This window comes from Pogona vitticeps, chromosome 4, assembly GCF_051106095.1.
Source record: "Pogona vitticeps strain Pit_001003342236 chromosome 4, PviZW2.1, whole genome shotgun sequence".
Classification (NCBI taxonomy): Eukaryota; Metazoa; Chordata; class Lepidosauria; order Squamata; family Agamidae; genus Pogona; species Pogona vitticeps.
Genome location: NC_135786.1, coordinates 131463003 through 131472959, shown reverse-complemented (window position 1 = coordinate 131472959; position 9957 = coordinate 131463003). Strand labels below are relative to the sequence as shown.

The window sequence follows — 9957 nt, the reverse complement described above, 5'->3', positions numbered from 1 at the left end:
CACCCAGCAATGTATGCCCTCTTCCCCTGCTCCAGTGTTAGAGAGTTAACGTCCAGAGAACTTTCTGCAGAATGGACACTACTAGTGTACTGCTATAACTGTGCAAAAACTTTGTCTTGTATACAAGATGTTACAGTGGCTCTAACCCTGGCTGTGTTCAGGTAATGCCTTCCAAATTGTTCCAAACAACAAGCAGAACTGAATAGTAAAAAGGTTTATGTTATTACAGTCATCTTTGCATAGCATGACAGCCTCAAAGTTTTTTGGAAAAACAGAATAAGGCCAAGAAGAAGCTTCTGGAAGCAAATGTCAAATGCTGCTCTGTTGCACATGCAGGTGAAGGGGGGGGGACTGCAGTTGATAAAGAGTTTCCAGACTGATGATTAAACTTCAAGAAAGAGTTGTGAATGAATATATTGGGAAATGTCACTTGACAAAAATATTCTAGGTAAATACTAACATTCCATACTCCCTTAAAAATACTTAAATTTGCTGCTGTTTTTGAATATTTTTACCTTGTTAACTGTTAATAACACAACACCAATAACATAAAACTTTCAGAAATACTGTACTTTTGGAATATTCTTCCATTTTTGCTTCTTCTATCATCATTGTATATCTTCAGGACATTTTTGGGGCATATCAGAGGATACTTGAAGACCATTTAATTTGACTTATACAAACTGGAAAGTCTCTTCCAACTCTGTGATTTAGCTGACAAGAGAGCCTAAAAAGATGTAAATCAAGACTAAAATAATTTAAAATACAGACCAATATTCTATTGTGCTTCCACTAAGCAGAATGTCCCACCAGTGTAATAAGCATGAAACAGCAACACTTTCCAGGGTTTTCTAGGCAAAGGAATACGTACTCAGAAGTGGTTTACAATTCCTTTTTTCTGTTGGTATCTTGGAACTGTGCAGCTTGCCCAAGGCTACACAGGAAGCAAAGTGGGGAATCAAACTTCCCATCTTTGGCTCTACAGCCAGTACCTACTTCCCATCTTTGGCTCTACAGCCAGTACCTAACACACTGAGCTATCTAGGAAGCATCCTGCGTTACTACAGTGGTGGAAATTTTTGTTCTGGTGGGAATTTCTGTTCAACAGCTGACTAGGATACTGGCTTAGAGTATTCTTAATCAAAGATGTGTATTTATTTTTCTAGCATCTATAAGACTGCATTTCACTACAAATTCCACTTATACATTTACACATATGAATATGAACAAATGGAATAGCAGTGGAGGTTATCCAAACATTAAACATAATTTTAAGTTTAAATATAGGACATGGGGAAAAACTGAGGAAGGAGCAGAACTTACCTGTAGTAAGTATTCTAGTACAGTAGTAGTATTCAGTAGGCCAAATTACATTGGGAGCTTGTTGGGCTGTATTTGAGTACTACAAGTTCTGATTAGTATAGCTGAGAAAACAAGAGGAATGGAAGGGAAAAATAAGTCTAAGGATGAACAGTTACGTTTTAAATGGTAAGTGACAGAACACAGGTTGATTAATCAGAAGTTGGTGGCTGATTTTCTAGTTCATATTTGTGGTACAACAGCTACTGAGTATATGTAAAATACTACCTCCAACATGACTTGTAGTCAGAAAGAAACGGCTTTAGTGTGCAACTGTTACATAATCTGGCAGGTTCACTGCTAGATAAACAGACAAAGAAGGGCAGATGTTTTTGCAGTGTCAGCATCTGTGTGGAAGGGCTATTTAACAGTGACTGACTGTTTCATTCTCTTCCATCAGAAGTTCTTACTCACTTTTGACTTGCTTAGTTTAATTGTGACCCTTCTACTGGCTACTAGTCCAGATAACAGAGGGTAGCTATAAAGGTCATTTATACTATTTACACATGGCAGAGATTGATACCTGCTAGCTGTAATGGCATCTCAGAGATGACCTCCTGAGGGCAGTATGGAGGTCAGATGCACACTGAGAAAGTATTAGCATGCATTTGTTTCTGTGCAATCTGCTGTGAAGCGTGTATGCCTTGTGTCTTGTACAATGACACAGCAGCACATGACAAGACTGGTAAGTGCTGACCTCTATAATGCTCAATTAATCCTTGAATGAAATTCTGGTAGACATAATTAAGACCAACACACAGTCTTCAGAGTTTGCTTTTTGCAGAGGTCTTAGTCATTTAGGATTTCAAGATCCAAAATACTAAGTATAAAACATTTGGCAGATGCTGACTTACTTTTGCATGTAATCTATGTGGCATTTTGCATTATGACACACTGAGCAAAATCCTGTTGGCAAAGTTATGCCAGTGACAATTAGAACCAGGTGCCAGAAATAATTAAATAATTAAAACAATAAATAAATAAATGGAAAGCTCCACCACCCCCCCATTTCAGGTTCTGAGACTTCTTGGGGCTCATCTTTGGGAGCCTTGGGATGGGGGAGCAGGGTGGATAGAGCCTTTAATAGTTAAAAATCACAGCTGGATCACGGCCAATGGAATCACCCTATGCCAACAGGATTTTGCCCAATGTATGAGTGTGTGGGGAAATTTTATATTGAAAAATTTGGGGCTTGGTTTGTTTGTAAGTGGTTTGTTATACTCATTTTGTTTTGGTTTTTTGTTATGCTCTATTTTTTCAATAAAATGCATGTTTGCTCTTTTGCTTTTTAAAATATGAAACAGCAAATTTTGATTCCAGTACAGCATATAACTTCATACCATTCAGCTCCAGCCAAGAGTGTATGTGTGGTAAGGGATCAGAACTGTACTCTGTCCTGGGCTATTTGATGTCTACATAGGTGACATGTTTGAACAGGGCTTGGGACAACCAAATCTGACAGATATAATTCCAAATAGTTTAATGATCTTTATGAACTGATTTTGACCAGTCATCAGGGCAAAGAAAGAGCCTCTGAGTGTGGCCCCCTATTTCAAAGCACGGATGTCAGAAGGATCTCTGAGACTTGGCTAAGCAAGCAGATTTTACCCATTTAAAGCCAGATCTCAGTATCAGGTCATTAAAAAACTGACTCCAATCTTGGGCCTCCAGATGTTCTTGGACTTCAATTCCCAGAAATCCTGGCCAGCAGAGGTGGTGGCGAAAGCTTCTGGGAGTTGTAGTCCAAGAACATCTGGAGGCCCAAGGTTGGGGACCCCTGCTTAAATCATATGAACAAAGAAAAGGGACTCCTCTGTGAGTCAGAAAGGTGAATTGGTGAAGATTCTTATACTCCAGGAAGCACAAATGAGCATATTAGCAAAAGCAGAATAATTGAATTCTCCTCAGTGAAGAACTGGCCTTGCTCCTTTTTTGCAACCATGCAACTCTCGAATTAGCCTTCTTAGCCACACTAGACGCTATTCCAAGACCTCTATTCAGAGCACGTTACCATAGTTTCTTGAGGCTGAAGGATGCCTACAAGATGCATTTTGGTCAATAGGTAGGCACCGTTACTTGCTCAACTTCTAATCACATAAATGAGAGCACTTCACTGTTTCCCTTTTATTAGTTCTTCTTACTGTTAAAATAAGATATACCGTATTTTTTGCACCATAAGACGCACTTTTTTCTCACAAAACAGGGGTGGAGGAAAGTCTGTGCGTCTTATGGAGCAAAGAAAACAGATTATATTTTCCTGTTTTCTTCTCCTAAAAAATTGGTGCGTCTTATGGAAAGGTGCGTCTTATGGAGCGAAAAATACGGTATTTTACTTTCATTGCCTCCATGCCCTGCACAAGGAGAATAGCTAGTAAAAACATGGGATGCCTGACAACTTTAAAAATAAGGATTAATTATATATTTGTAAAGAGCTCTAGAAGAATATCTTAAAACTGGACATTTAAAATCTCCCTGATATTGCATTCTAGAATAGCAGGGTCTAAAATTCTTGTGGCTAGCCCGGAAAATGAGGGGAAGAGATAATAAAGCAGGGGTGAGAAATTTATGCTGCTCCAAATTTTACTGCCATTCCCATTGACATTTGCTAGCATAGAAAATGTTAACAGTAGAGATGGGTATGAATTAAAATATGAATCACTAAAGTCTTTCAAAAATCACTAATCTGTCAACTCATATTTGTATGAATCAATGGCCCAACTAATGCAAATCAATAAATGTTTAGCAATTTTTTATACATCTATTTGTTTGGCTGTAAAACAGCTCCCCGGACATCTAGAGACACCAAAATTGCAGGGAAGCGTCCTCTGTTCTTCTCTACAATCCTGTCAAGTTTGATGAAGATTGTGTTTCAGTTGTCTGGGTTATACACCTGCAAAGAGCCCCCCCTAAGGACTTAGAGGCACCAAAATCACAGAGAAACTTCTACTGACTCTACAATCTCTCCAAGTTTGGTGAAGTTTGAGTTTCCCCAACCCAGGGCACTGTCAGTATATAACTTGGAAGTCTGAAACCCAGTCTTCACCAAACTTGGAGGGACTGTAGAGGGCAGTTAGTAGAAACCTCTGCAATTTTGGTATCTCAAAGTGCCTGGGGGGAACTTTCCTGGGTGGGGGCTCACTGTGGATGTATAACTCAGAAGTCCGAAACCCAAACTTCATCAAATGTGCACAACTTCTAGAAGAGAGTCAGGGAAAGCTTCCCTCCGAATTTCGTGTCTCTAGGTGCTGGGATGGGAGACATTTTATAGGGTTTTAAACTTAAAAAATGATTTGATGAATCAGTTTGTCAAGAAAAAAATGATAATTCATGATTCATTTGCCTTGAATCATGAATCAAAACAAATCACAGATGTTCTGATTTGTGTCCACGTCTAGGTAACAGATACTGGGAATTGCAGCAAAACATGGGTCACATACTCTATTCTCCATCTTAATGAAAGCAAGTAGCAGTGTTCAGAATGTTGAGGGGATAGAGAAAATAAAAGCACCAAGCATCCTGATGCCATCATGGAAATCACAAATGCACATACTGTATAGAGTTCCTGTCCCATCTTGCAAAACACAACAGAAAACCTAATACTAGGGCTTTTAAATTGACATTGAAGGGATTTGCAATGATTGACAATAATTTTAAAATTATAAACAGTATGAAGAGCAAAGAAAACATTTCCTCCAAATAATGGAACTGAGGGTTGGTTAATTAAATTCATATGTAGGAGGCTCAGGAGACAGAAAAGAAAAAAAAGTCCTTTAGTTTAACACAATACATGATGCCTAATTAACTTACAGAATTCACTGCCATAAAATGTAATGGTTGCATATAGCTTAGCTGACTTAGCTGGGAGAAAGTCCAACTGCAGTTTCATGAAACTTGTATATTGTGCAAGAATAGGTGATACCTTTATAAAAGGTAAAGGTTCTCCTTGACGTTTAGTCCAGTCATCCCCATCTCCAAGCCGTAGAGGCAGCGTTTGTCCGAAGACAGTTTCCATGGTCACGTGGCCTGCGCGACTAGACACAGAACGCTGTTACCTTCCCACCATGGTGGTACCTATTTATCTACTTGCATTTTTACATGCTTTTGAACTGCTTAGGTTGACAGGAGCTGGAACAGGTGATGGGAGCTCACTCTGTTGCGTGGATTCGATCTTACAGCTGCTGGACTTCTGATCTTGCAGCCCAGAGGCTTCTGCGGTTTAAGGCGCAGCTCCACCACGTCCCCGATACCTTTATAGGTCACTAATACAAAGTCATGCAATATGCAAGCTTTTGTGGGTAAATCCCACTTCTTCAAAGCAAGTACAGTGGTGCCTCGCTTAACGAGCACCTCATTTAACGACAAAATCGCATAGTGATTAGGTTTTTGCGATCGCATAACGATGTTTTGAATGGGGAAAATCGCTTTGTGATGATTGGTAAGCTGTTTCGCTTACCGATTTTCACATAGTGATTTGTTCCAACAGCTGATCGGCGGTTCCAAAATGGCCGCCGGAAAAAATGGCCGCCCGCTCTTTTTTGGGACGGATTCCTCACTTACCGGGCAGCGAAAATGGCTGCCGTATGGAGGATTTTCGCTTAAAGGTAAGTTTTTAACCCATTGGAACACATTGAAGGGGTTTCAGTGCGTTTCAATGGGGTTTTTAAAATCGCATAGCGATGTTTTCGGTTAGTGGCAATTTTTGCCGCACTGATTAACATCACTATGCGAGGCACCACTGTACCAAAAATTCCAAACATTTGTGGCATGATGGAATTTGCCAGATTACTCTTAGATGTAAAGTTCTTGGCAAGATGAATTTCACCAGGCACATCTGTCTTAGATAAGGCAGGAAGCAGTAAGTTTTTGTTTTGAAGTTACGGCTGAAGCACCTGTGGGTTGGATTTCACACTCCAGTTCCTCAAACATGGAGGCACAGGCCATGCACACACACGCACACCTCCTCTCCATTTGGCTCTTATTCAAAACAGACATACTTCTGCTTGGCCAGGGAAGCAGGGGTGATGCAGAAAAACCATGTCCTCCATCTGGGAACTGGTATATAATTTCATAAATCCACTAGGTCTAGCCAACTGGGGTAAAATTAAAGTACAAATATTACCTAGTGGTTGCAGTCCTGCTCCACTGGTGTTGAGAATCCATGGGCCTTCTTGTTGGTACATGGGGGTGGAGCTCTTTCTTGGTATCCGCATAGTTCCGTTTAAATAAAAGGGTATTGTACTGTATTGTATTGTATTTTAGCTCATTCAAAAACTACAGTAACCAAATGGAACATCGTAAATACCAGGTATCAGAAGATAAACAGAACAAAACATGAGCTTTCCTCAATAAAACATAATGGACAATTTTTTTGTGTGTAACTATGCTTTTTGGAGGCAGATTGCTCCAAGAATTCACTGTAAATATCATCAGTTGCACACTGTGTTGTACAATTCAGTACACAACTAATAATGACAACATTGATTTCTTAACTTCAGGCAATTTGTCTTCAAAAGTTAAAGCCATTTCTGCCATGTCAGCATAATTAGGTAAGAAGATTTGGGCCAATGAATAGGGTATATAGATCCATATGAAATAATTCAGATATCCCCAATATAAAATGCCTCCACAAACCCTTTAAGGGCTGAGTTGTCAGTCAACTGAGCAGATAAATCATGTCTGCTGATTATTCAGTCTTTGAAAATATTTCACCACAAATAAATATTCCACAAGGCAAACAATGCCCTTGTTTAGTTCCTGGTCTGCCTTTTAAATTACAGTGGTGTTAAATCTGCTAGCTGAGCTGAATGTGGAGGTCCCTACTTCCACTGCTATAAGAGTTTGGCTATGGATGTACACTTGATTTAAGGTTCTTAACCACGCCTCACAACAGCTTTAATTTTTCAAGTTGCTAAATTTCCTTTTAATTCATTTGATAAAATGTCAAGATGTTTGTCTAATCTGATTTTGAACAAAAATTATAACTTTCCAGTCTTTTCCTAATGATCTGGGATACAAGCCGGAAAGAACTTTCCAAGTTCCCTTGCCTACTGTTTGCATATATGCAGTACAATGTTATAAAGAGATTATTATTATAAGGTAAAGGTAAAGATTCCCCTTGACAATTTGTCCAGTCGTGTACGACTTTAGGGGGCGGTGCTCATCTCCGTTTCCAACCCATAAAGCTAACGTTTGTCCGAAGACAATCTTCTGTGGTCACGTGGCTAGCATGATTAGACACAGAACGGCATTACCTTCCCACCGTGGTGGTACGCATTTTTACATGCTTTCAAACTGCTAGGTTGGCAGGATCTGGGACAAGCGACAGGGGCTCACTCCGTCGCGTGGATTCAATCTGATGACTGCAGGTCTTCTGACCTTGCAGCACAGAGGCTTCTGCTGTTTAACTCGCAGCAGCACCACGTCCCTTTTATGATTATTATAATAGCTTAGAATTTAGTGTTATGGTTTTACCATAATAAATTAACCTAGCTTTTAAATTAGCATCTTTTTGTAACATTTCTACTAAATCAGTGTTTCAGATACGCAATTGTTATTTCACCGTTTTTAGCCATATTGGACTATGATTTTAGGTTTACCTAGATTATCAGACCAAACCTTTTTCCATGGCAATATCAGCATTGATATGGAAGTGTCATTGTACTGTCAAACAAGAGAGTGTGTTCAGTGCAATCTTGCAGAACTTCATACACTGCCAAAGCAACATTAGATTAACTACTGTACTGTATATACAAAATGGCTCCCTTGTGAGCCCTTCTTTGAATTCTGGGAGCAACCAGGTTTAACTGGCGGCCTCAGTTAAAACAGTCTCAGATAGTAAGACTGCAAAAGGGACAACAGCCTGGTATTGTAAGGATCCAGTGCCATGGTGTGGTTCATGTAAAATAGTTTCATAACAAGCACAAAATATTATATGCTGCCACAAGCCCTTTTGATAACATGAGACTGACTCTCAATTTTACACCATCCTTTTTGGTGTACAGTAAATGTCCTCCACAGTCCCTAATGTTGGCTCTTTTGCATCAGGCCTTCAATCATAGGTTTCACACATCAATTGACACAGAACTTATGGTGAGGCAAAAAGGGCTCAATGTACATACCTACAATATGCCTTTCTCAATAACTGATTGAATGCTTTGGGTCTCAAATGACTTTAAAACAAACAGTATGGAATAGACTAGCAACTTTTCAAACTCCCACTTGATTTGCAAGTACGTAGCTCTGTTTGCTATGCATGCCCTTGCCTTCGATAAGGCAGCTTGGCTGAGTCAGGAGACAGCTCTCGAAAACTGTTCTCACGTTTGTGAAGGGCAAGTGACAATAAAAAGACTATTTTTCGTGCTCAAAACTGGACTTGGAAAAGAACATGAACCCTCGTCCTTCGTAATCAGTCACTAAGGAGAACCTAAACTGCAAGTTTAGGGGACGCAAGAGGGGAGCCACGCGTCCGCAGAAACGTATCTGCGTATGAGACCCTCACCTCTGCCATCCCGTTACTTCCAGGTAACGACGTGCCATCAGGTCACCGAGAAATGCCTGCAGCTGATACCAGCGTGCCAGTCCTAAAACTGATCATTTATTTATTTATTTATTTAAAATATTTCTCCTTGAAAAGGTCTCAAGGCGGATTACGTTATTAAAAGGCAATATTACCATGCTAGAAACAGTAAGAATGCACACACACCCCCGGCCAACGCCAGGCGACTCTGGCGGCTCCCGCCTTCACTGACCTGTCCTTCCAGGAGAAGGTGCGCAAGGAAAAGGCACCCGCCGGGGAAAAACCGCCGCACACACACGCTTTGCCACCCCCTAAGACAGACAGACATACACACACACCCCCTCGGCGAACTGGGGAGGCTGAGCTCCTCCTCTTCGCCCTCCGAAGAATAATAGCTGGGCTGTGAAGGCGGGCGCCCTGTCCGCTCGGCACATTCCCCCCCACCCCCCGTTTCACTCCAAGGCGCCGGCCTTTCGGCAGGAAGTAGGACGCACAGCTGACGGAATCCCGAGGGGAAGTGGGCTGTCCCCAGAACTCAAATCCCTGAGGAAAAATCATTTCACTGGCGAGGCTGGAAACGTAACTCTCCCTTCATACACACTCACATGCTCATATACCAAACCTTACAGCCCCCAATTCACCGCGAAAAGAATCGGGGCTGGGGGGGGGGAAGGAAGGCAGATTCAGCTAGGAGGACACGCGCCCTTTAGATCCAATTCTTCCCGCCAAAGCGAGCGGGAGACGGGGCTAACGCTGGTGTCTTCGTTACAAAAACACATACAAAGGGGGGGGGGGGTTGAAGGAGTCTAGGGGATGGGGAGAAGAAAAGAAGAAACTTAAAAGGAGAGGAAAACTGGCCGACCCCCCCTCTCCGCCACACGCCTCAAGTCTCTAGAGTTGTTATTTCAGCGGCAAATGAAGTCCTGGCAGCATTCCGTAAATGCAGTAAATCCATTCCTCTGGCGCAGTTTCGGTTCCTACCATAAGCTTTTTATATATACCTTTTCCCACTGCTCAGGCACACGGCAATGCCCGCAGCCTAAGAGAGCGCTGGACGCTGCAACGTGGCTCTACTTGCTGCT

At 41.3% G+C, this 9957-nt stretch overlaps 1 long non-coding RNA gene across 1 annotated transcript; it reads right to left on the bottom strand.

Moving 5' to 3' along the window:
- Positions 1–401: 401 nt before the first annotated feature.
- Positions 402–9297, bottom strand: LOC110082128 (uncharacterized). The gene is made up of 4 exons (XR_002301085.3): positions 9108–9297; positions 6479–6630; positions 1324–1424; positions 402–727 (listed from the first exon to the last, which is right to left on the bottom strand). It is a non-coding gene; the product is annotated as an uncharacterized LOC110082128 (long non-coding RNA).
- Positions 9298–9957: the final 660 nt, after the last annotated feature.